Source organism: Sarcophilus harrisii, chromosome 3 (genome assembly GCF_902635505.1).
Source record: "Sarcophilus harrisii chromosome 3, mSarHar1.11, whole genome shotgun sequence".
NCBI lineage: Eukaryota > Metazoa > Chordata > Mammalia > Dasyuromorphia > Dasyuridae > Sarcophilus > Sarcophilus harrisii.
The window spans coordinates 468,681,228-468,709,070 of record NC_045428.1 but is presented as its reverse complement, the minus strand read 5'-3'; the positions used below and the strand labels follow the sequence as shown (position 1 = coordinate 468,709,070).

General features: G+C 36.3%; 1 long non-coding RNA gene across 2 annotated transcripts; it reads right to left on the bottom strand.

Moving 5' to 3' along the window:
• LOC116422500 lies at positions 1-27,843 on the bottom strand. 2 transcript variants are annotated; one of them, XR_004233189.1, is made up of 7 exons: positions 27,525-27,843; positions 26,087-26,260; positions 6,484-6,584; positions 2,718-2,775; positions 2,398-2,621; positions 532-592; positions 1-112 (listed from the first exon to the last, which is right to left on the bottom strand). It is a non-coding gene; the product is annotated as an uncharacterized LOC116422500 (long non-coding RNA). The 2 variants fall into 2 exon arrangements; XR_004233188.1 differs by lacking the exons at positions 26,087-26,260; positions 27,525-27,843 and adding exons at positions 23,315-23,395; positions 25,150-25,359.

Here is a 27,843-nt window from a genome sequence, read left to right as displayed (position 1 = left end):
CTCTTGACTGCCTGAGCTGGGACAGGCAGGGATCAGGCAAAGTAGAAACTGGAAGGAGGGTAAAGTCATGATTGTGGGGACCCCAGATGAAGAGAAATACTATGCATTCCCCCTAAAAACAAATAAATCAGAGATAGGAATTACATCCTCTGGAAACACAATTCAGCAAAGTGAACTTTAATCCCTTTTTTTTAAATGTCCAAACCGTTCTTTGTTATTGTCATTGCCATTGGCAGCTAGGTGGTACACTGGCTAGAGGGCCAGTCTGCAGTTAGTAAGACTTATCCTTGTGAGTTCAAACCAGGTACTGATTAATTGTGTGACTTTGGTCAAGCCAATTAACCCTGTTTGCCTCGATTTTCTCAGCTGCAAAAATGAGCTGGAGAAGAAAATAGCAAGATATCATTCCAGTAGCTTTGCCAAGAAAGCCCCAAATGGCATCATGAAGAGTAAGACATGACTGAACAATAAGAAACAGGACCAGGAATTTCTATCTTTGTGTTTTTTTTTAAATACCCAAACTATTCTTACCTGGTCTTAACACTCTTAACCAACTCTTCTGTTGAGAAAAGATTTTCACCCTTTCATCAGTCTTGTTTTAGCAAAAAACAAACAAATAAAAACATCAGTAGAGGAATATGGTATAGATATGTTATCCATATATCATGCCATTTAATAGCCAATATGTATTTACTTACCAACTATCTATTAATCTACCACAAATATAAGCTTGCATCAAGTTTGAACAAATGGAGGTTCTACATTCCAGCCCCTTTCTCTTCCTTGAATTCAACATTCCATCTCCCACTTGTTTGCTTTCCCACAGGCTGTCCCTCCTCCCTTAAATGTATTCCCTTCACCCCAGCTTCTTAGAAACCCTGGCTTCCTTCAAGGTCCAATTCATGGGCACTTTCCTAACAGAAGCTTTTCCTCATCCTCTTAGTTGTTTGTGCTTCCTTCCCTCTGAAATTATTTTGTATGTATGTTCTCAGCTGCTTATTTATTTATTCCTCCCAGTCAGATACAAGTTCCTTGATGGCAGACTGGTGGGTTTTTTTTTTTTTTTTACCGTTGTATCCCAGAACAGTGTCTGGCACATAGTAGGTCTTAATAAATGTTTGTTGAATCGGTTTGGACCCTTACTATCCAAGTCTGGTTGAAGACCAATAGATTAGTCAACAGGATCCTATATTTCTCAGCTGTAGCCTGATAAAGAGATGGGGGAAATGTAGTTTTTATGATAACTAGCGAATATGAAAGAAAATTGATGGTAAGTCACTTCTTTAACAGGCCTGTTTTGTTTCCTTGGTTCCAAGAGAAGTTAGATGGTCCAGTGAATAAAGTACAATTAAAGTCAGAAAGACTCATCTTCCTGAATTAAAATCTGACTTCAAACACTAGCTGTGTGACTCTGGACAAATCACTTAACCCTGTTTGCTCAATTTCTTCATCTGTAAAATGATCTGGAGAAGGAAATGACAGGTCATGTAAGTATTTTTGCCAACAAAACCCCAAATGGGGTCACAGAGAATTGGACGTGACTGAAATGACTGAACAACAACAGCAAGAAGGTTTGACTATAAACTGAAGTTTGGGGGGGAAATATCAGAACAACCTCAAACACGTTTGGACTCCCATTCCTAGCATTTCTGAATCTGAGGGGATTTGGCAAAACCACCCTACCAAGTTAGGAACAAAACTTAGAAAGCTAGCTTCCCTGGGGTGTCCTTAATCATTTTTCCACCAGTCCTTCTGAGCATAAACTAAAGGGAGGGCTAAGTAGGAAGAAAAGCCACATTGAAATATCGGCCCTTGTTGGTTGAGATGGTTTTTATTTTGTTTTAAATGAATTCCACACATTTTTGACATTACCAACTAGTGTGGAGGAAAGTATGTTCCGTGATTTTGTTTCTAGGACCAGTCAATTCTTTTTCCCAGTTACTCAGAGTCTGGCTTCTTTTGAACATTGACTTTATTAACATTATTCAAATTGTTGCATATATTATTCCTTTGGTTCTGCTTATTTCACTTGGGTACATTTAAGTCTTCCCATGCTTTTCTAATTACATTACATTCTTTAGTTCTTAAAGGATGTTTTAATAAATATTCCATTGTATTCAACACCACAGTTTGTCCAGTCTTTTCCCAATAAATGGAACACCTGCTTTGCTCACTTGTCTTTGCCTCTAAAAAATTCTACTACAAATATTCCTGACACACATGAATTAAGTGCCTACTATGTGCAAAGCTCAGCTTTGTAGGTATTTGAACTGGAAGAATTAATTTGACTCATCTTTGTTTATCATGGTTGCAACAGTCAACCTTTTAACATAGAGCAATTAACTAAGAGTACATGGGAAGAAAACCATATAGTGATGGGGGGATCCTGTTGTTTACCTGTTTTCCAGTCTTGGATTACAGTGTCCAGCAGCAAAACAAGACTGTTTTGCCCAGAGAATTTTCCAACCAGATAAACCACTCTGAATTCCCTTTGCTATATTCTAGCCAATTTGGGGTTTCTTCACACTCAGCCTGGGTATATTTTGCTTCTCTACACTTCTGAAGGTAAGCAGAGCAGCTGAAATGTAAACACTCTTCCCAAACTCTTGTAGGCTCTGACACTGCAATATAAAGGCACACAGTATGTTTGTGAATTTTCTTGTTGTCCTAGCAATAAAATGTGAGAATTTGAATTGTCCTGTAGGTGAAATTTTTACCACTTGTTCCTTGCACCCCAGATGTTAAAGGTCTTGCTTCACAATTCCCTTTGTCACTCTAAAAAGTTAAAAAAAAAAAAGTCAGACTATAACTAGGACAGCAAATATATAAGTTCATAGGATTAAATTTCATTTCATAGATTTAGAGCTGGAAAGGATCTTAGAGGTCATTGAGTCTAACCCATGACTTTGTACTTGAGGGAAAATAAAGAAACTGAAGCCCCAAAAGTTGTTATTTGTCTGAGATCACACTGCTAGTAAGTATTTGAGGTAGGATTCAAACTCAGGCCCTCCTAATTCTCAGTCCTGTAGTACCGTACTCTCTGAGCTCAATGAATTCCCTTACTTAATTCTATGAATGTAAGTTGGAGAAGTGTATTGACTGATTCTAAGCTACATTTCACGTTAAAATTTCTGTCATTTGCTGTCAAATTCTCATTACTGTCCCCTCCCCCTGCCTATTCAGGAGCTCCTTTGCTCTAAAACTATGAACGTATTAACCAGATTCAGTTCCAAGAGAACATGATCACTGAAAAGAAGGGTCAGCATTCTGATTGTATTTTCCCACCTGACATCCCAGGAAAAATTACTCACATCTTAGGTTTGGGGTTTTATCTAGGGTTGTCCTGCAAGAGAGAATCAGAAAGGCACTGGATATACAGGGCAGATAAGGTACAGGTCAGCTTTATTTCCTCTGCACAAAAGACATATTCAGCATATGCAAGATTTGCAATCATGCATTGACAAAGAATTTAAAATGGATATAACAATATAACTGCTATTATATTCTACCAGGAGGTTGATAACGAAAACACTGGCATGATGCAGTTTCATAAAATGGGTATTATATATATATATATATTGTGTGTGTATGTATATACACATGCATATTTTATATTTCACTTTGGCTCTATACTGTCCAAAAATTCCTTCTGGATCCACAGTCAGCCCAGGGCTTGGGCTCATCCTCTGGCTAGCAACTCTTCTCCAAGAAGACTGGGAATAGATATAAGCAAATACCCTCCCACACTGACTAAGGATCCTCTTGAACTCACCAGGTGACCTCCAAGGCTGGATAAGGATTGCTGCTACATTCAGGTAAAGAAATTCAAACTGAAAGATGTAGCCACAGTCCAAGGTTCAAGCTCATCTCAGTGAGTCTTACTCTAGCTGTTTTGCAAGGAACAGTTGCTAACTCTGGTAGGATGAGAGAAAGGGTGAGCTTCCTTTCTTTACCCATCCTCCATAGGAAATTCAGAGAGAGAGAGAGAGAGAGAGAGAGAGAGAGAGAGAGAGAGAGAGAGAGACAGAGAACGAATGAGAACACACTATGGCCACACATCCCCAAGACAGAAAGGAAGAGATATAGAGACACAGAAATAGAAAGACACATAGAAAGCCGTATCTCCTCTATAAACTGTAGTTCTTCTCTTGTCCCTCTCATAGGGGTTAAGACCCCACAACAAGAGGATTGCTTCATTATCCCAATAAGCTCCTGCATCCTTCAGCACTGGGCCAGCCCACTTGGTCAATGAGAAGCAGGAAGGACGATTCTGCACATGGTCCATGGGTCACAATCCCCTTTATAGTAACAAGTAAAGTGTTCATGGTTTTATGTGGAAATGGAGGGTGAAGTGTTTATTTCAAACAGAGATTCTTTGTATCTCCAGCACCCAGTATTTCCCTGGAATATACAGGATGCTTAATAAATGCTGATTGATTGATGGATCTTTGAACATTCTAAGAAGTCCTTGGGTGCCATTAGGGGACAAAACTTTGTGATGAATGGTGGGAACAGGCTTTACAAAAGGAAGAGTCTATGGATTGGAAATTAAGATTTAGTGGCTGTTGAGAGGGTTTTAAAAATGGAACAGCAGCAATATTTAGGGAAGGCTAGTTTGGATTCTGAATAATATTGATGGAAGTAAATTCACAAGACAGCTTTGTGGATGGAGCAGGAGTCAGAAGACATGAATTCAAATCTAGTTTCAGATATTTACTAGCTTGGTGATCCTGGACAAGTCATTTAATCTTTTTCCCTCAGTTATTTGTACCATAAAACATGGTCAATAACAGCATCTACTTCAGAGGACAGTTGGGTACATTAACTGAGATGATATTTTTAGTGCTTGGCGTAGAGCCTGGAACAAATTTGTTGTTCATCTTTTGTTTTCAAAGAGGACCGATGACATCACAATGTTGGAGTGATGTTGGATGACGGGCAATGACTTCTCTTGCATGCAAACTGAATTTAAGTGAGGCAGGGTTGTGAAAGATCATCGGGACTGCTAGTCCTCCCTGAACTCCCACCAACCCCTCCTGGCACATAATGGTTGCTGAATAAATACTTGCTCCTTTACCCCTCTTCCTTATGAGACAGACAGTCTGTTGCAATGTTAGCTGTTTCCTTGCCGCCCTGCAAAGCAGGTACTCTTCTTTATCTTTCTCTCCTTTTTTTGCATTCTCCTTAGATTGCAGGCTCCTTAATAGCAGAGACTGTTTTCTTGCTTGCATTTTTCTATTGCTAATACTTAGCATCTCTTACTCCCCCAGCCCCTCATCTCTTTCTATACACTTTCTATACACAGCCAGACCAACTCATCCCCTTGTCCCTTCCCCTCCTGTAGCCATGGGGGAACAAGAAGAGAGTGACATAGAGAAGAGACAGACAGAAACAGAGACAGAACAACAAAATTATTCCCCCATATCCCTATTCTTTGGTAGACATTTTTGCCCATGTGGGAAGCTGTCTGAAAAAATAGGACTGTCCTGTGATTTCCTTTGGGAGTGCCTGGGAATCAGCCCCAATGACAAACAGTTCACCAGACAAAACTGTTGGAGGTTGCAGACGGGGTTGTATTTACACTTCAGGGAGGGAATCATTTCACAACATTTAACAAATCCCCGGGGACTCATCACCATGCATGGTTGAATGTTGTAAATTGTTGGTTTGCCTACATGGTAGGAGAACTGGAAAGGCTGTAGAGGTCGCCCAATCACTTCCTCATTGTACAGGTAAGAAAACAGGTGAGTGAAATGATTTGTTCAAAGTCATGCAGGTAAGTAGTAGAGCCAAGTTTTGAATGTAAGTCCCCATATTCCAAATCTAGTGCTCTTTCTCTATACTACTCAATTCAAATACAATCATACTTATTCTTCACTGATTATCCTCCAAGATATCTCTCCCTGTTGTACAGGCTCCCGACTTCCTTTTAGGATCCAACTTTTTGTCCCTGCTCTATTTCCCTCAGAGTACCTTGATTCCAGAGACCATGTAGTCAATGAATACTTGAAGGGGAATCCCTTTACAAGTGGCCATCCAACACCTTTTGAGAACTTCCAGTAGGGTTGAGATCTCACTTCCTTCTGAGACAGCCCATTTTTCTGATTATCAGGAAGTTTTTCCTAACTTCCATTCATTAATCCCAGTTCTGTCCTCTGGATCATTGGTCTCCTAAGTGGGGTTCACATGAAGACTCTAAGGGTTGTGTGATCAAGCAGAGAGGAGAAAGATGGGTTGAATCCCATCCTCCCTGCAATGACCCATCCTGGGATTCAATTCAATCACAATCATACCTATTCTTCACCCATTGTCCCTCAAGATATCTCCCTCTGTTGTACAGACTCTCTCCTCTTAAGTCCCAGAAATTATTCTTTAGGATATTTATTACCTGACTAATGCCTGGGCTTCGAAAATAGCAAAATTCTAGCATCTACTCTCCCCTTCCCTCAACTCCTACATATCTAACATTGTCCTCTTACTCACTTCTATGGCCATCTCTATGCTCCAGGGCAATTGTCAGTAAGTGTCTGGTACTCCTTTCCATTTTTTGTTTGGCTTCCAATAGGAAAATGTGAGTATGTCACCTATAAAAATAGAACACACATATAGTTTGTAAATAATTATGCATTCACTGAGAGCAGGATATGTTCAGCATTATCTATTTGTTTAACTTGTTTTACTTGTATTAACTTGTTTAACTTGTATTACTGGCCAGTATATGTGATCAAAAAATTCTAAGTTTAAGATTCAAGCAGAGCAAATAAAATCTCTCTTTCATATGTCAGCTCCATATCCCCAAAGAAACCTCTCTTTTTTTTTTCCACACTAAACTTTTCCTCCAACATGATTTCTTCAACAGGCATATAATTTCATCTTATAATTTACCATGTGGCTGTTCTCCGCTAGATTTTCATCATGCTCTCAGTGCAAGGTAGTTCCTCTTCTTTTCAGCTTTTTTATGCCTTTTTAAGTATTATCTCCCCCATTAGATTATAAACTCTTGGGGACGTATTGTCTTTTGCCTTTTTTTTGTATCCTTAGCACTAAGCCCGAGACCCTGGTACTTGGTAAGTGCTTAATATTTGTTTGACTGACTGAGGAAATAATACCCTTTAACAGAAAGACTCTCCTCTATAGGCATCTTTAAATAATAATGATAATCATGGTAATATTTGTATAATACTTTAAGATTTGCAATACATAATCTCCTTTAAAACCAGTAATAACATTACATTTTGATTTGATTCAAGGATTCTTTTTAATATTTTTCATAAACATGAATTTTCCTTATGATGGATTATATTTTTTAAAGTTTTGGTCTATAAGTATTCAAGAAAGTTTTTCATAAACATGAATTTTCCTCATTACGGATCATATTTTAAGTTTTGATCTGTAATAATTCAAGAGAGTTCTCAGAGTTCTAAGGAACTTCAGTTGTTATATAGTTCCCTCATTTATAAACTGAGGAGGTTAAACTGTGATCTCAGATGTACTTTTCATGTGTGATTCTGTGATCTTATATAGTTGAGCTCAAATCTGAACAAGAATCCTCTCTATGGTATCCTACAGGGACTTTGTCCTATTATCTTTCTAACCCCACTACCCCTACCCTAATGTCTTGCAGAGAGCCAGTACTCAAAATTATTTATTAATTGAAGATTTGCATGAATATTGATATAACCTTAGTTAGGGTGCTTATTCTCTGCCTGTTTCCTCACCTGTAAAATGAGGATAATAATTGCACTACTTCCCAGAGTCATAAAGATTACATAAGATAATCTTTGTAGAGTGATTCTGTTTAACTTATAACAGTTACTCCTCTAGTTCTAGAATATCAATGCAGTTTTCCTTCATAATTCTCAAAATCTGATATGTAGACTCTTTTCTTGATCATGGCTTTCAAGTAGTCTAGTAATTTCAAATTATGTCTTCTGGATCTATTTTCGAGGTCAGTTGTTTTTATTTTTTTTCAATTGAGATATTTACATTTTTCATTCTTTTAGTTTTGTTTTATTGTTTCTTGATTTCTCACAAAATCCATTTAGCTTCCATTTGATCAATTCTAATTTTATTTTATTTTTAAATTAAAGCTTTTTATTTTCAAAACATATTCATGGATAATTTTTAACATTAACCCTCGTGTTCCAAATTTTTTCCCCCTCTTCCTCCACTCCCTTCCCTAGAAGGCAAGTAATCCAATATTTGTTAAAGGTGCAATTCTTCTTTTCATATTTCCACAAATATCATGCTGCACAAGAAAAATCAGATTAAAAAGAAAAAAATGAGAAAGAAAACAAAATGCAAGCAAACAACAACAAAAGAGTGAAAATACTATGTTGTGATCCACATTCAGTTCTCATAGTTCTTTCTCTGGTTGCAGATGACTCTCTTCAGACTGTTGGAACTGGCCTGTGTCATCTCATTGTTAAAGGGAGCCAGATTCAATAAAAGATCAATTCTAATTTTAAAAAGTATTTTCTTTGGTGAGTTTTTGTACCTTCCCCTTTTATCCAATTCTGTTTTTTAAGGAATTTTTTTCTTCACTGAATTTTTGTGCCTCTCTTTTCATTTGGCCAACTACTTTATAAGGCATTCTCTTCCTCTTGCCTTTTTGTATCTCTTTTATGATATGGTCTATTCTGTTTTTAAGATGTTATTTTCTTCAGCATTTTTTGTGTCTCCTTTACCAAGTTGTTGACTCATTTTTCATTATTTTCTTTCATCACTCTCACTTGTCTTACCAATTTTTTCTCTTTCTCTCTTACTTGATTTCCAGAATCATTTCTGAGTTCTTCCATGGCCCGAGACCAATTCATATTTTTCTTGGAGGCTTTGAATGTAGGAGCTTTGACATTGTCATCTTCTTCTGATTATGTGTTGTGATCTGCTTGTTACCATAGGAACTTTTTATGGTCAGAATTTTATTCTGTTTGCTCATTTTCCCAGTTTATTTCTTAACTTTTAGCAATTTATTAAATTAGGACTCTGTTTTCAGGGTGAAGTATGAAGGATGAACCATCCCAAACTTCAGAGATTTTGTGCAGCTATTTTCAGAAATACTTCTAGGGACTTGTAAGTTTTCAGTTCTTCCAAGTTGGTAAAGACCAAGATGAGGTGTATTTACTATTTTACTGGTCTCTGCCCTGATCTGTGAATAACCAAAAAAATCTGGTTTCTGCCCTACAACTGTGAGGAAAGTTTACTGTGTCTACAAGATCTGGTACACTAATATTCCTCCTTGCCCTCGGACTGTTACTCAAAACTGCTACCTGAATTGGAGTCTGGACAAACTAACATAGACCTGCCTCAGGGTTAGGAAGAAACCTCCTATAATCTTCTTCTGACCTATTGTCCAACCCCCTTACTATCGGTGGGCTGAGAGCACTGAAAGCTGCCACTGCTACTTTAGTGGCTCCTAAGGTCCACCTGGTTTGTTGGAGCTGTATCTATACTGGTGTGGCCTACCTCTGGACTGCTTCAGTCTCACCCTAGGGCAACAGACCTTTCCTGTGACTTTCCAAGTTGTCTTGGGCTGGAAATGTTTTTCACTCTGTCTTTTGGTAGATTCTGCTCTTTTAGAATTCATTATTTGAAGGTGTTTATAGAGATTTGGGACAGAGGACAGGTGATTCCCTACCTTTACTCTGTAATCTTTGCTCTGCCCCTGTATACTCTAATTTCTACAAAGATTTGAACAAACTCAGCATTGCCCCCCAAAAAATACCTTTCCCAAATACATCGCATACAATATCACATATGTGACTTTCTTCTAATGATTGCTCATCAGTGCCTTCCTATCCTAAGAAGTGCCTATGAATGTTGTCCTATAAACTCAATACCTGATGTTCATTCTTCACTTTCTCTCTTGACATCATGCAGATAGGGCAGCACAGAGGTTTTCCAACAATTATTCCATTACTTTGCCATATGATCAAGCATTCTACTTTTTAAAAAATCAAACGTTATTTTGACTACAATCTTTTCTTGGTTCTTTTTCATAGTTTCTCATTGATTATGTGTTTCAGTTTCCTCACACCATTTTGCACTTTTTCATTGTTTCTGATTCGTATGCATTTTTAATTCCTCAGAGATTGTAGTATTACATGACTCATAGCTATATAACAAAATATTTTTAAAATGGTTTAAAAAAGATAATCCTTTCTTTTAGAGAGGTTTAGGGATCATTAAAGGAGGTTTGCAATTTTCTAAATGCAATCCAGATTGCTCTTCTCCTCCCATTTAATTCTAGGTCTAACTCACTGCCCCTGTTTTTTTAATAACATATTTCCCCAGTTATATATTGAAACAAGTTTTAACATTCATTTTAGTTTTTTTCTTTTCATTCTTTTTTCCCTCAATAATATTTTGGTTTTTTCCAAATACATGTAAATATAGTCTTCAACATTTGTTGTTATATACTCCAAATTTTTCTCCCTCCCAAAACAGCAAGTAATCTGACATAGGTTAAACATGTGCAATCCTTCTAAACATATTTTCATATTTGTCATGTTATACAAGAAAAATAAGAAACCATAAGAAAGAAAAAGCAAATAAATAAAAAAAACTGAAAAAAATACCATGCTTCAATACACATTCAGTCTCCATAGTTTTCTCTCTGAACATGCATGATATTTTCTATCTCAAGTCTATTGGAATAGTCTTAAATCACTACATTGCTGAGAAAAGCCAAGTCCATTACAGCTGATCATCACATAATCTTGCTGTCATTGTTCACAATGTTCTCCTGGTTCTGCTCACTTCATACAGCATTAGTTCATGTAAAACTTTCCAGACTTTTCTGAAATCAGCCTGCTAAAAAATTTTGAATTCCAAATTCTCCTCCTCTCTCTTACGGTATCCCATTCTGAGACAGTAAGCCAATGGTTCTCAAAGTCTGGTCCAGAGCATCCTGGGAATCTCTGAAATCCTTTCAGAGAGTCTACAAATTGATAATTAGTTTTTATTTTTAATGTGATCAATATCTATAACTATAAACCACATAAACAAAAACTCTTTGGACAGATCTTCAATCATTTTTAATAGGATAAAGATATTGAGAACAAAAGTTTGAGGACCACTGCAGTAAGCAATCTGATGTAGGCTATCCAAGATAGGTATGCTGAATCTAAGTTCATGCCATGATATTGACATTTATTCTTATTTTAATTATTCTTTATTCTATATGAATGGTTAGGTCAGACTCTTGCAGAGTTATTTGTCTTATTCAGGAGACTCTGCAAGGATCTGGGGTACAAGGTGATCAACATACAGGAGCACTTCACTGATCTCATCATCTATAGGGATTTTCTCTTCATCGAGTACTTTTCACCAGACATTCTCAATGATAATGGCATTTTGGTGAACATAGGCTTTCCTGATAGGGGCCTTGCTGAGGTGATGACATAACTTTTTTTCTATTTTTATTTTTTCTTTTAATTCTGTACTAATTCTCATCTCTTTTCTGGCAAGTTGATGATGTCACTATATATTAATAACTGTTGCTCTTTTTCTTTCGTTCTTAAAGAGAACCATGAAATCAGGGAGGTGATGCCATGACATGCAAACAAATTGGATTTAAGTGAGAAAGGGCCATGTGAGGTCACTTGTCTCACTTTCTCATCCAGAGCCATCTGGATCCACTGGCCAGATACCAGGATAACTAGAAATAGCCCTGGATGCAATGGGAGACCGTAGCCTTTTAAGCTCAGGTCTTTAACAGGTCTCAGTTTTTTCCTAAAAGAAAATATTTATGATATGTTAAGTATAAAACTTTTAAGAAATCTAAAAATCTCTGACCTCTATTATTCCTTTATGTTTCATTGTCCTCACATATTCCTACCTTTGCACTGAAGTCACAAAGTGTGAAAGATTACATGGATTTTGGCTGGAAGGTCTTACCATATTCTTCTTAGAATTTCCCTACCTCTTTATCCCATGCAACAAACAATATGGCACTAGGCTTAAATTATTTTCCTAATAGTGTTTTCACATATATTTATCATAGAAAAAATATTCTTCAGAATTATGTTTCCTCTTACCTTTAGACAATAAAACTAGCTCTGCCAACTCTTTTATTTGTCTCTCCAAGGAGAATCAGGGAGTCATCCCTTTGACTTTCTATTTGTTTTTATTTATGGAAAGTCAAGATGCATTCAACTCAGTTTGTCCAGTGGCACATTTATTCAATAATCAAATAAGGATCTTCCTTTTAGAGTACTGATAGCTAAGTTAAAGTATAACAATGGTCTAAAAACCTCAACTGCTTACAACCTTTTGGCTCTTTTTCTCATTGGCATGAGAAGGGGCAATTTTATACTTTTTTTAATTTTGTTTTGTGAGTTGCTGTGGTCAAAAAATTCTTCACCAAGTAGCCAGCATATTAGCTTCTCCATATTTAGCCAAACTGATTCATGGAAAGCAGATTCAATCTGTTTCTAAGACAATTCTTCATCCCAACAATGTACTTATGCTAGCATAAATTTTAAAAATTCCTGCTCATTTCCATGTCATGATAAGACATCAGCAGATTTTTTTTTTACAAGGTAACATCCTAATAAATGTTTGTTCAATAAAAATGGAAAGAATGACAAGACAGAGAAATGAGCTAGATTATAGTATAATTAGTTATATTTGCAATAGGCCTCAATCCATCGGAGCTACATTTTGGGATTTAGAAGTTTTAAAAGAAGAAAATTATCCAGTAATGCTAAAAATCAAGAGGACTTTATGACAGGCAGGCTTTGATTCATACTCCAGAGGGCATGAGGTCCAAAATGAGACACACAGAGAAGGGTGGGGATAATCAAGGATGAATCCAGACAAGTATCAATAATTTACTACCTATATGAAGATAAGAAGCAATAATTTACCATTGATGTGACAGACTGAGCAAGTTATTTAAACTCCCTACCCTCAGTTTCCTCATCTGTAAAGTCAAAGGACTTCATGACCTCTGAGAACATTTCCAGCATTTTATCTATGATTTCAGAATCTTTCACATTTCACAAATAAAGATACAACCTCATGATGGCTTTCAGGTTACACCAAGGAAGAAGGGAATCAAAAGTCCTTTGCAAGGTCATCCTTCTGGAACTGGTACATCCAAAGCACACTAAGTTCTTGCCCCTCTCCTTAATTTTGACTTTGGAACTTTCATTTCCTTCACATAATAGCTTTTTGAAAGTAGAAATTGTTTCTTTCTTTGTCTTTGTGTTTCTAGCACTTTGCACACTGCCAGACTAAGTAGGTGCTTAATAAATGCCTATTGATTGATTGATTAATCATGAGTGAGAGCTAAAATATTTGATTGGATTTTGGCATTGGTGATATAAGAAACCAATAAAAGCTTCTTCTTTGCAAATTAATTGGAAGCCTAAGGCAATCAGAAAACCAGGTTAAAATCCTAGAACAACATTGTTGGGCATCAACTTGGTAGCATGGTTTGGAAAGGTATAAAGATATTCACTTATGCATCCAGAAAAAGAATGAAATTGCTGCATATGTTAAACATTAATGCAAGTTTATAGAATTGGGCTGTTTTTTGAATGTGTTGTTTAATTCACCTTTTTTTTTTTTTTACTTAGAAAGCACAATGAACAGATTGCTAACGGTCAGATTGATCTGAGCGTCAAGAAGATACTCTGACATTTTATAAACTGTGTTACCCTGGGCCAACTAACTACTTAACCTTTGTTTTAAGGCAACTCCCTAGGATTTATCTAAGTATAGACAGTTTCAGTTAGATGGAGGGAATTTCCCACACGGAGGCATCATTTTGTTTGTTGAAGAAACTTTCATTTCCTCTTATTTGTTCTTGTTTCTGTTTCTCAATTCACCTTAAAGTCATATACTCTTAAAGGTAGAAATGGTCTCCATCTAGTCCTACACTATCCAAAGCATCTGCTATTTGTAGTTACTTAGTGTGTCTCTTTAGGGGAGACACTTATATACCCCTATCCCTCTCATACTATCCTAAGCATAGTGACTAGAACATAGTAATAGCTCAATAAATGCTTATTGACTAAGTATTATATCATGCCCAGGAAAGAACCAGAATGTGCCTTGTGCCAGTTGTTAGAAAAAGCACTGGGGCTTAGGAGAATTGATCCTCTTCTTGGGAGAAGAGTAAATCTAAACAAATTCAAGCAGTTGTAAGCCAAAGGTCATTTGCTATTGGGGTTTATTCATTATATCAGTGTCCAGCAGTTTGAATGAGAAGTGGAAAACTGGTGACAGGAGCAGAAATTCAAGCCAACAGTCTGTACTAGATCTGGAAGCAAGAGATTAATTAAGGAGCTATCTGCCTCCCTCAACCTGAAACCCCAAAGTTTCAGTCTTTTATTGTAGTTGCATGAGCTCCCTGCTTTTCTCTGTGCTAAAATGTTATCACTGTCCCTGGTTGATTCCACAGTGTCACTATTCTCCCTCCTTAGACATCTATGATCTAGAACTTTTCCTCCCTGCTCCTCCAATTTAGTCAATCCATCAATCAACAAATATTTATCCAGCTCTTACAATATATTAAGCAGCTGTGCTAAGTTTAAAGTAAGATATATTTGTCATCTATTTATTTCTGTCAGAGCTCTGCAATCTACTTGTCTGACTTTCTAACCTAGGGTGGAGTTGGGGAGAGAAATTAATGAAAAGATTTTGTTAGCCAATAATGACTTTAAATATTATCCTTATAAGAGGTATTTGGATTTTTAAAGGGGAGTTTTATTGAGATAATGCCTTAACCCAAAGAACTGAAGTCCCAGGGCAGGGGCTTCAGGCTGCCTGCCAAGGTCCAAAGTGAATTTATTAAGGAGTTTGGAGGCGGATGTGTCAGACCACCCACCACCTCCACTTGGATTCCGTGTCTCAGAAAGGTTTCTATTCTGTCAGAGGAAGGAAGGCAATTACAAAGGGAAGAAACATAATAGCTGTGTGTGGGCACCCTGGTGGTTTGGGAGTGAAAAGGTCCTGCCTCACATTTTTAGTCTGTGCATTTTCATGAAATTGAAGATAGCTTAACAGACAGGAAGTGACTGGTTACAGATCTAACCGTCTTTTCAGAATCAGCTATCTGTGTGTAGTCTGATTGTTGCAAGCCAGAGAAAACAAAGTTAGAAGAAAAGATTCAGATGAGAAGATATTGAACGTGATCATATATTGTGACCTATTTAAACAAAGCCCAATTCAGAAAATAGGAAATGGACAAAAGTAAGGACACTGACTGTGACTTTGCATTTCTTAGAAACATTTAGCTACAAGAAGATCAAAGAGGTCTGAGACCACCTCATGCAGCACACACTGGTGCTGTTTGCCAGACGGAGAGAGAGGCAACAGCTGAGGATAAATCTGGTTCAGAGCACCACCTCATTTGACAAACATTATTCAGGAGGATGAAAGACTATAAGCAAAGACAACTCATAAAATGGGAAAAAGGAATTTCAGAGAAAAACTTTCAGAGAGTTTGACAAGATCCAGCTAAATTAGATCATCTTGAGATGAAAAGTGTCATTGATCATCTGGAATATTAACAGTAATCTATTCTCATTCTACTGCATTGGTTAAATAGTAGATCATCTGAAAAAAAAATCTCAAGAGTTTTAGCAGACTGCCAACTCAATAAGATTAACAGTGTGATGTGTCAGTGAAGCAGGTTTAGGCTTCATTAAGAGAAGCATAACTTCTAGGATTAGGGAACTAATGGGCCATGGTCAGAACACATCTAGATTATTGTGTTTATTCATCCAGCCCTCCTGACAAGCTCTGGGTGGGGCTTGTTTTGGATGCTAAAACATCCTTCCAATTTTAAAGGAGTGTTTTTGCCTCAGCAAATGCAGTACCAATTTGCTAATTCTTAATCTTTCTATTCTTGTAACTGAGAACCTTGCATCATATTTTACTGAAAAAAATGAGACCACTGACTGCGAAGTCCTTCATCTTCACTTCTCATCTCACATCACCCAGAGGCCTTCCACTAACATCTCTTCCTGCACCCTGTCTCACATAAAGAGGTCACCTTTTTGTCTTCTCCAGCAGACTCCTCTTGTTTCTCTATAATTTCTCTGTACACTGGCTGCTTCTCTACTGTCTCCCCCCTTCAAAAAAACTTTACTTTTTGTTCATTCGCACTAATTATTGGCCCATGTCATTTTTCTTTTTTATGATTAAATTCCTTGAGGAAGAGTTTACAATAGTGTGTCTACAATAGATGCTTCCATTTCCCTTCTCAACTCCCTATATTTTGGCTTCTGATTTCATTCCACTGGAATTGTTTTCTCCAGTTATTAATATTTTAATTGGCAAATCTAATGGCTTTTTCTTTATCTTTATCCTTCTTGACTTTGAGCATTTGAAACTGTCAACTACCCTCTCTTCCTAGGTTTTATGACCCATCTCTCTCCTGGTTCCCTCTAATTTATCCACAGGATCCTGCTTCTGCTGAGTCTCCTGTGCTAGATCTTCAAGTTCATACACACTAACTTGGAGTCCCACAAGACTCTACCTTAACCTTCTTCCCTTCTCCTTCTATAACATTTTACTTAGTGATTTCATCAACAACTATAAATTCAATTATCATCTCTATGGTATTGGTTCTTAAACTGACTTACTTAACCTTATCCTCTCTGCTGACTCCAGTCTCACTTCTTCAACTGCTTATTAAAAAGCTCTAACTGGATGTTCTGTGGATGACATCAATTCATCATGTCCAAAATAGAACTCAGTATCTTTCTTCTTCAAATGTTCTTCTCTTGCATATTCTCCTTTTCCTGTTAAGGACAACATTACCCTGACAGTCACTCAGGCTAACTACCTAGGTGTCCTACTCACTTCTTCATTCACTTACCCTTGTTACCAAAATAGATCTAAGGGGGATTAGCTTAGGACCTTAGATATATTTAGATATATAAAATTGTTTTTCTTTTCCTCTACTACCTTGGGAAATAGATCTAATAGTGAGTGGTACTGCTGTACCAGAGTATACAAAGTTCTATATTATTTGGGGTAAAATTCCAGATTGCTCTCCAAAATGGTTTCATTAAGTCACAGTTCTACCAACAGTAACTTGGTGCCCCAATTTTTCCACATCCCTGCCAACATTTGTCACTTTTTTCTTTATCATTTTAGTCAATCTGATAGATATAATATGATATCTCAAAGTTGTTTTAATTTGCATTTTTAATCAATTATGATTTATGGCATTTTCATATGACTATATATAGTTTTGATTTCTTCATCAAAAAACTGCCTGTTTATATCCTTTGGCCATTTATCAATTGAGAAATGATTCTCGTTCTTATGAATTTGACAATGTTCTTTTATACTTCAGATATAAGTTCATTATTTGAGAAACTTTAAAAAAATTGACTCCCAATTTTCTATTTTCCTTCTAATCTTGGCTATATTGATTTTATTTGTACAGAACTTTTAAAATGGGATGTAAGTGAAATTATCCATTTTATTCCTCACAAACTTCACTATCTCTTATTTCTTCATAAATTGTTCTCCTAAACTGAGTAGATGCCCATCAATTGGAGAATGGCTAAATAAATTGTGGTATGTGAATATTATGGAATATTATTGTTTGGTAAGAAATGACCAACAGGATGATTTCAGAAAGGCCTGGAGAGACTTACATGAACTGATGCTGAGTGAAATGAGCAGGACCAGGAAATCATTATATACTTCAACAACAATACTATATGATGATCAATTCTGATGGACCTGGCCATCCTCAGCAATGAGATGAACCAAATCAGTTCCAATGGAGCAGTCCAATGGAGCAATCCAGCGATACCCAGCGAAAGAACTCTGGGAGATGACTAAGAACCATTACATAGAATTCCCAATCCCTATATTTTTGCCCGCCTGCATTTTGATTTCCTTCACAGGCTAATTGTACAATATTTCAGAGTCTGATTCTTTTTGTACAGCAAAATAACGATGTGGACATGTATACTTATTTTGTATTTAATTTATACTTTAACATATTTAACATGTATTCGTCATCCTGCCATCTAAGGGAGGGGGAAGGGGGAGAAGGGGAAAAATTGGAACGAAAGGTTTGGCAATTATCAATCCTGTAAAATTACCCATGCATATAACTTGTAAATAAAAAGCTATTAAAAATTTAAAAATAAATAAATAAATTGTTCTCCTACCCATAAGTCTAATAAGTAATATGTTCCATGATCTTCTAAATATCTCTCTTCATTTCTAAGTCATGGATTCATTTTGACCTTATCTTGGTAAATGATGTAATGTAATTGTTCTATGACCAATTTCTGCCAGATTACTCTCCAGCTTTCCCAGCAATTATTATTATTTTTTTTTACCAAATAATTTATTCTTCTCCTTTATATTTGTCAAAAGCAGTTACTATAATCATTTGCTACTGTGTATTGTATGTCTACTCTATTCCACTTAACTATTTCCATTTCTTAGCTAATACTAGATAGTTTTGATAGTTACTACCTTATAGTATAGTTTAAGTCTGGTATTGCAAAACTTTCTTCCTTAACATTTTTTTCTTTAATTCCTTTTATATTCTTGATTTTTTTTCCTTCCAATTAATTGTCATTTTTTTTCTAGCACAGTACAATTATTTTTTTGTAATTTAATTGGGATAGATGGCATTGAATAAACAGATTGGGTTAGGTAAAATTGTCATTTTTATTTTATTGGCTCTGCTTATTCATGAATAATTAATATTTCTCCAGTTATTTAAATCTGATTTTATTTTTATACAAAGTGTTTTATAATTATGTTCATGTAGTTCCTGGGTTTGTTTTGGTAGATATATACCAAACATTTAAAAAACAAATAATTCCAGTACTGTATAAACTGTTTGAAAAAAAGTAGGTAAAGGACTTCCACAAATTCCTTCTATGACATAAATGTGTCTTTGACACTTAAATCAGAGAGTGTAAAAGCAGAGAAAGAAAACTATAGAGCAATTTCCTTAATTAATATTGACACAAATTTTAAAACATAATATCAGCCAGGAGACCACAGTAATGTCACAAAGACCATTCACTATAATCAGGTGGGATACCAGAAATGTAAATCTGGTTTAAAATCAGGAAAAATGTAAGCATAAATTAATCATATCAATAACAAAATCAATAAAAAGCATATGATTATATCAATATATGAAGAAAAAGCTTTTCACAAAACACAATAATTATTCCTATTAAAAACACTAGGAGCAGCTAGGTGGCACAGTGGATAGAGTACCAGCTCTGAAGTCAGGAGGACCTGAGTTCAAATGTGACCTCAGACACTTAACACTTCCTAACTGTGTGAGCCTAGGCAAGTCACTTAACCCCAATTGCTTAGAAAAAAATCACTAGAAAACATAGGAATAAATGGAGCTTTTCTTAAAATAAGTAGTATCTATTTAAAACTAAGAACAAGCATTATTTATAATGGGGATAAGCTAGAAAACTTCCCAAAGAGATCAGGGGTGAAGCAAGGCTGTTCATTATCACTATTATTTTTCAATATTGTACTTGAAACACTAGATATAGCAATAAGAAAAGAAAAAGAAAATTCAGGAATCAGAATAATGAACAAGGAAATAAAATATCATAGTATACTTAACCCTAGAGAATCAACTAAAAACTAGTTGAAATAATTAACAACTTTAGCAAAGTTGCAGGATATAAAACAAACACATAAATCATTGGCAACTGACAAAATACATGAGGAAAAAACAAAAAAAGAAATGACACTTAAAATAACCTTAGACAATTTCAAATACTTGAGAGACTACCAAGAAAAATCCAAGAACTATATGAACATAATTACAAAACACTTTTCAGACAAATAAAGGCAGACTTAAACAAATGGATAAAATATTCATTACTCTAGGGTAGGCCAAGTCAATACTTTAAGAAAGACAGTTCTTCCTACATCAATTTACTTATTCAGTGCTATACCAATCAAAATACAAAAGAATCATTTTATAAGTTAAAAAGTATCATAACAAAGTTTATCTAAAAGAATAAAAGATTAAGAATGACAAGAGATTTAATAAAAAAAAAAAAAAAAAGAAGGTAGCCTAACAGTACCAGAGTTCACGTAATATTATAAAGTGGTAATGATGAAAACAATTTGATACTGTCTAAATAATGAGTTGTGGATCAGTGAAATAGATTAGCACAATGGCTCTTACTATACATGTTTGTTCTTTTTTCTTTTAGGAGAAAGAGACCGAGCCTCTGATTGTGTAAATTTGGAAGATTCGAAGGAAATTTCAGCACACCAGAATTCCAGAATCTGGGTTCTAGAACCTATATAGTATTAATATCCCAAGAAGCAAATCGGGACCTTCAGGACCCTAGCCTAGTTGTATTTATGAAAGGACTCATTTAGCAGGGATTCCACCTTTGGATGTGAACTTCATGGGATCAATACCACCTAAGAACTGAGCTAATTCTTAAGCCTATTCACCCCAGGGGATAAGGTGGTCTAGGATTTTGAGAATGTCTTGAAGTAATGGGGAAAATATGTGTGTGTTTATTTTTGCTGTATCTATACATCAACATATACCCCATGGTTCCCTTAATTTTCCAAATTGAAATACCCATTTCTGATTACAATTTCCATATACATATATGTTGCTTACCCATATTTGAATAGAAATTCCTTGAAGTCAGGGGCTAATTAACTTTTGTATTGATATTTCTAGTACCTAGCACAGCAATGAGCACAAAAAGTTTCTTGAATTCTTTCTTTCATTCATTCACTCACTTAACACAGAGCAAGGGGAGACTGAATACATTAACACAGAAGGCTGAGAGGTGATAGTGGAGAGAGCCCTTGGCCTTGAGTTTCCTTCCCTGTTATGAAAATGTTGGTGTCTGAGTTTTCAGAGTGTTGGTGTTGGCCTGGGTTGTTTGCCACTCCATTCATCACCACGGACCAGTGCAAGAAAGAAATGAGAATGATACTGCAATCACTGATCAGTCTAACATAGTCGATCTAAATTGCATTAGCCAAGTATACTCCAAGTTCCCACTCCCAGAGAAGCAATATCACCCCCCACTGGGCAGGCAAAGATCTGGTCTGTATGGATGGTACATGAAGAAACTGGGAAGGTAATAGCTGACATTTATTTTGTGTTTTTTATCCTCCTCCTCCCTTTTGGCCTGTGTCCCTTTGGTTATATGGTCTTCATCAAAGGTAGGGGAACAGAAGAAGATGGGCAGTGACAGAATTTGGGAAATCTCAGCTGGTGCTGAGAGATAATGTCAATGAGAAAAGGACTAGGAAATGATAAGTCTATGCTAGCTCAATGCTGACCCTGGCCCTGTTTGAAGAGATATAGTGTCTCTCCAATTTCCTCAAATAATAAAATAATCACTGGCATTTCTATGGCACCTCAAGGTTTGCATAAACTCATTTGAATCCAGAAATAACAGTGAAAGCCCTTAAACAATAACCATTATGTATCCTCTAAGATTCAGGGCTCAAAAAGCATTTCTTTCTTTTTTGCTTTTATTTTAATAATATTTTATTTTCCCAAATACATAAACATTCACTTTTGTGAAACCTTTTGTTCCAAATTTTTCTCCCTCTCCCCCCCCCCTTCTCCCTCCCCAATATAGGCTAAACATGTACAATTCTTCTAAACATATTTTCATATTAGTCATACTGCAAAAAAAAAAATCAGATTAAAAAGGAAAAAAATAAGCAAGCAAACAACAAAGTGGTGAAAACACTATGGTTTGATCTACATTCAGTCTCCATAATTCTCTGTCTGGATATGGATGGCATTTTCCAACACAAGTTTCAACAGGGATTTTTGAAATAAATTTCTAAGTCAACTTTCTTCACTTCCTTCCCACTTAGTCTGTCTTCCCTGCACTCCCCAAGCTGTTCTCTAAGAGATCTCAATGAAATCCTTATCTTCAAATCCAGGGGCATTTTCTCTGTTCAAATTTTCTTTGACCATTTTGTAGCATTTAACACTACTGACCTATTCTTTCCTTACTGAATCTTCTTTCTTTCCTTACTCCATATTTGATCATCCTCGTGAGTCTCCTGTCTTCTTCACTCCTCCACTAAAACTAAGGACTTGGGATGATCCAGAGATACAGAGAGCAAGTCAAAGATGGCATATTTTGGCATCCCAGCAGGGAAACTCTAGAAAGCACACTTCATTTTGTCATCCCCCTTAGTTTAGAAGCAACCAGGTGGTAGGTGCAATAGGTTGGGTGCTGTGTAAACTTGGGCAAATCACTTCACATCTGTCCGCCTTGAGTTTTCTCAAATTGTAAAAAGTTTGACAATGAAGGGGAGAGATAAGATAGTAGGTATATTGATAGAAGGTCTCTCTCTCTTTCTCTGTCTCTCTGTCTCTTTCTCTGTCTCTCTCTTTGCCTCTGTGTCTCTCTGTGTCTGTGTCTTTTTCTCTTTCTCTATGCATCTCTCTCTCTCTCTCTCTTTCTCTCTCTCTGTGTATATATATATATATATATATACATATATATATATATATATATATATATACACACACACATAAAAAATGTTATGTGCATGTTATCTACTTCATTAAAATATAATTCCTTTTAGTACAGTGCTTGGAACATAGTTTGTGATTAATAAATGCTTATTTCCTTCCTCTTTGTTCATTGTTGATAGACTAACTGGACTAGACATATCTGTAAGCAGATAGGCAAGAGTAAGTAGAGAAAGAGAAATTAAAGATACATGAGAAAGAAATGGTTATCATTGAAACAGTCTTGGATAAGGCAGGAGAGAATGGGAACTAGAGTGCAATGTAGAAAGATTAATTTTAGGAAGTTACTAGGATACCTCTCCTTTGAGAAGGCTGGGCTTTAAAAATATTTATAGAATGGAAGTGGTGTCAAACGCAAATAAAAATGGGGATCACTAAATTATACATAAGAATTCCTGTGAGCTACATCTTGACCTATAAAACTACATATTAATTTTAACTATGTTTTATTTTATTTTTTATTTGTTTTGTTAAATATTGCCTAACTACATTTTAATCTGGTCCAGGCCATATTCAGGATTATTGTTGGGCTACATGTAGCCAGAGGAACATATGTTTGATACCTTTGCTTTGTAGCAATTTTGTTTTCCTCTCTTCCCCTCTCCCTATTTTATTGGTCTTTTCAAAAGACCAACTCCTTCTTTTGCTTCTTAATTCAACTTTTGTTTTCCATTACGTTTACCTCTGATTTGATTTTCAGAATTTCTGTTTATCTGTTTATTTTCAAGGTTTTTGTTTTGTTTTGCTTTTTTTTCTTTAGAACATGATAGATGAATGAAGAAAGAGATAATATTGACTCACCCCTTCAAACAACATCTTCTCTTTATTGTTTCCTTGTTAATTTACTTAAGTTTCTCATTTTTGACAGAATGGTCCTTGGGGCTGTGCTTGCAATTAAAAAAAAAAAAAGATAAGTTTTTTATTCCGGGTAAAAACTGTGGGTTTTGTAAGTAAGCCAGCCAATTCCCTCTCTTTCCCTTCTAGAAGCATTATTATAAATTGTCCAAGTGTATCTGTCTTTAATATACCATCTCAGAAAAATAGAAGTAAAAACAATCTCAGAGAAGGTTCTCATGGTTCCCCTCTGTAGAAGGTGTCAGATTCTCAAAGAAAATGGAGTTTATATCAAAGAAGCTCCCATTATAACAGACATTGATTGACTGGCTTCCTCCCAGAGAATGGTACTTCCAAGAAGGAACAAGCCGGGGATCAAGACTATTTTGTCATCTTTAGAAATGTTCCCCTTCTTTTCACATTAAATGAAGAGTTTCATAAAAGGCCTCCCAGAACGTCCATCACAGACTCAAAAGGACCTCAAGAAGTTATTTAGTTCTTTGTCAGGGAAGATTTTGAAACATCCTAAACCAATAACTATTTTTAATCTTTTAATTTGCCCCTTAGCCTCCATCCTAAACCCCTGAAGGAGTTTTACTGTCCTTTCCAATATAGAAGTTCCTCCCCAACCTTCCAGAAACTAAGTATATTGAAATTCATCATTTTATTTTGCATTTCATTTTCATTCCAAAGTCCAAAAGCTCTAACATCCTGCCTACACTGTCAAATAGGACTTGGGGCGGGGAGAGGCAACCTATGGCAAAATGGCATTTGGTGCTGGTGGGTGAGAGGTCCTAGCTGCAAAGAAATAGAACAAGTCCCCTAAATCATTTCTCAAGCTTCTATCAACCAGCGAAGAATGAAGGAAAAAAGTGACTTTATTTTAGTAAAAACTGATATCTTGTTATCCTGCTTTGCCCTAGTTCTCAGACAACACTTTCTCTAGCCTTCCTACCCTAGCCTCTCACATCCAATCAATGATCAAGATCCACTATAAAGTCTCATTCCTTTCTTAAGATTCCCTTCATTTACCTTAATTGATCTTACCTCCTCCAATCCCTTTCTTTTCAGTCTGCCCTCCTAAAATACTTGATCATACCATTCTCTATTCAAAAACTTTTAATGGCTCCCCATTGCCTACCAGATCAAGTCTGAGCTTTCAAGGCCATTTAGAATTGGAATTTAGGTTCCCCCCATTTTTATATCCTGCGAATCATTGCTTCTTTCACTAACTCCCTACCCCCTTGCACTTCAGCTGGACTAGTCTACTCATGAGCTCCCAGATATGCTGTGAAAACCCCCATGCCTTTATACAATAGATTGCTTTCATCTTGAATTTTTCCCTCTTCTTCATTCATTTTTGAAGGATCAGGTATTTGTAAAGTGCTTAGCACAGTGCCTGGCACATAGTAGGTACTTAATGAATATTTCTTCCCTTTCTCTCTCAGTCCTCCCTGTTCACCCCGCCCACAGGGAGCTTTGCTTTCTTTGATGTCCTAACGTGCTTATTGCCTACATTCCTCTTTTACCACCATATATTGTTAACCCTCTTTTAATGTGCATATTCTTGCAGCTAGACTGTGAACAACAAGCCCTGCACCCAGCCGGTTTCATATTTCTTTTTGTTCTCCTCCATACCTAACCTTTTATAGAAGGGGCTCTGCAGAAATGTTTGTTTATTGTTTGTTGATTGCAGGGCTTATGCAGTAGATGCTTATTAAATGTTTGTCAAACTGAATTAGGTTAAATTGGATTGAGTTCATTCTGAGGTCTTAATAAGCAGTTTAGCAAAGGAGACCTACCTTTCCCCAGGAAATTATCCTGGGCTGCAAGATGTAAGTCCAGGCCTGGCTTCTAGCATCTGAGATAGCAAGTGGAAACATATGGAAACATTTGGAACTGGCCATTTCTTTTTCCTTCTTGCTAAGAAGACCTTTAAAGCCCTACTAAATATGTCAAGAGGCAGTAATGAAAATGTCAAGGAATTGTGATATTGCTTATTGCAAAAAAAAAAAAAAAAAAAATCTCATGTTGACAAAGCCCTAAATTAAAAAGAAGAAGGAAAAAAAAAAAAGAAAAACCACCAAAGGCTAATTTTAGAGTTTTTTTTCCCTTTTAGTCAAAATAAGAAAAAATAAAAACAACCGAAACCCTACTGTGCAAAACCTCTTAGTCATAGCTCCTAGGCAATTTTGGAAATTGGTTTGTTTTTTTTTCCCCCCTGTGGAAGCAATTCTAACTTTTAAGTGACTGCATTTCAAATAATCCTGTTGAATCAAGAAGGCAGAGATATCCTAGTGGATTGGATTGGATAAGACTAGTTGAGATAGGATGGGAGAAAGATAGGGACCAAGAGTACAAATCACAGAGGGAAAAGAAATAGGGCTTGGTAATTGGAGGAAGAATTAGATCTGACTTTCCCTTTAGACTACCATGTTTCTTCTTTTTCAAATATCTTCAAAGTTATTGTTTTTCTATGCTGCTAACTAAAAAGGTAACTGACCACATCTCTACTTCCCCATCTATTATAATGCTTCGTCATTGACATCAGAACCATTTTCAAAGCAGAGGTGACTCAGAAAATGCAGCCAGAAACTTCACTTGGGAAATCATTCATAGGCCAAAAATAATTCTGAAAAATACAAATTGTACTTTCCTCAGTACTTGGGGTAACAGCTCAAATCTCCATGGGGAGGATAGGAAAAAAGGAGGGAGGGGAAAAGGGTAATTGTTTATTACCTTTTTCGTCTCAGAAGAAATCTATTGCTATTCCAGCCCTTGGGAGCCACTCCTCCCTTAGGTACTGAGCCTCCATTCCCACTCCCGCCAGCTATGAAGACTCTCAAAGGCATCATCTTTCAAATTCTCTCTTTTAAACTGTTCCATTTGCTGAATACAAAAGGTGCTTTTGTCCTAGAGTAATAAAGATGCATACATGAATGATGTATATATGAATATCTTTTGAAATCTTTTTTGTCATTGTTGCTTATTCCATGATGAAGAAAATGGATTTCTGGGACTGAATCTTTATTGAAAATTAAGAGACATTTTTGTAATCAGAATCTCAGATCTCTCAGATACCTATAGCCTTGTATGGGTTATAGATATCCATAAGATATAAGGGTTACAAAGCCCTTTGCCCAGAACATCCCTGGGAGCTTGGCAAGTACCAATCATAGCAGGTCCATTTTATAGTGGGAAAAAACTAAGGCTCAGAGAGGTTGACCTCTCTAATTTACCCCATTCTCACAGTTATTAAGTGATAGATGTGGGGTTCAGAATAAGATCCCATGACTCCAAGTCCAGAGCTCTTTCCACTAAATCATGACACTTTTCCCATCCCAACCAGTTCAAATTCCTCTTCTTCTACAAAGACTGTTTTGGCTATTTTAACCTATCACAGACTTTCTCTTCTCTGAACTTCCATAGCAATTATTGTCTTCATTTCTCATGTATTATATAATGTCTAGAGTTGTTTGGTTTTTGTATGAACATTTCTTGGCTTCTCAAAGGGATTTTAAGCTTCTTTGGGGCAGAGACCATGTCCTCTACATGCATTTTCCACGGCATCAAGTTGAATGCCCTGCCCAAAGAAGGCTCTCAGTACATAATTATAAGAGATTTTTTTTTAAAGACTCCTTTGGCAACAATAGTCATCTGAGAGGACAACAAAAATAACTCTTCTCTTGGCAGCTCTAAGCTAACCCAGTTCTTATTCTGTGGCAATAGAGTTATAACAGAAAGTGCATGAATGTACAGAATCATCATTAGCTTCTGACAACACTAACTGGACAGGGCCATTTTATGGTAATGTTAGGACTGGAAGGGTTCTTAAGAAAATATTGGATGGAACCTCTTCTTTAAAGAAATTCAGGCCAGAATAATTCACCCAAAGTTACCCGTATAGAAAAAATTGGGATTTAACCTTGAGTTTCCTGACAGCCAATTCCATTCTCTTTCCATGATACCAGGCAGTAGTTTGACCTCCCTATATCCTTTGAGAAGACATGAAACTGATGGTTTATAGTTTTTAAGAAAAGGCCAATCATACAGCATTAGAAGAAAAAAGGGGAAAATAACTGTCATCATTCAGGTGAAAAAACTATTGAGAATAGGTCACCAGTAAAGTCCAATATAATCCTGATTCATGTGAATTATTAACCAGTTTCTTCTTTACCTCCATAATTGAATTTTCCAAACAGAGGCCTTGAAGGGGATGTGGAACAGCATCCGGTCTCTTCTGGAGGGCTTATTTCATTCCATTGCTTAAGAGACAGTTTTATTTCTCTGTTATTTTTCTGTGCAGTGAAGGACAACCAGGGGAAAAGAGAAGGAAGATCAGATGAAACCATCCTTTTAATACCCATCCTCTCCTAATTCTTCTCGAATAGAGTCAGTATGGTGAAGTTGAAAGTCAGTTGGTCAATAAATATTTATTAGGCATTTGCCACATGCCACATTTCTGAGACTTACTTCTTGTTCAGTTGTTTCCAACT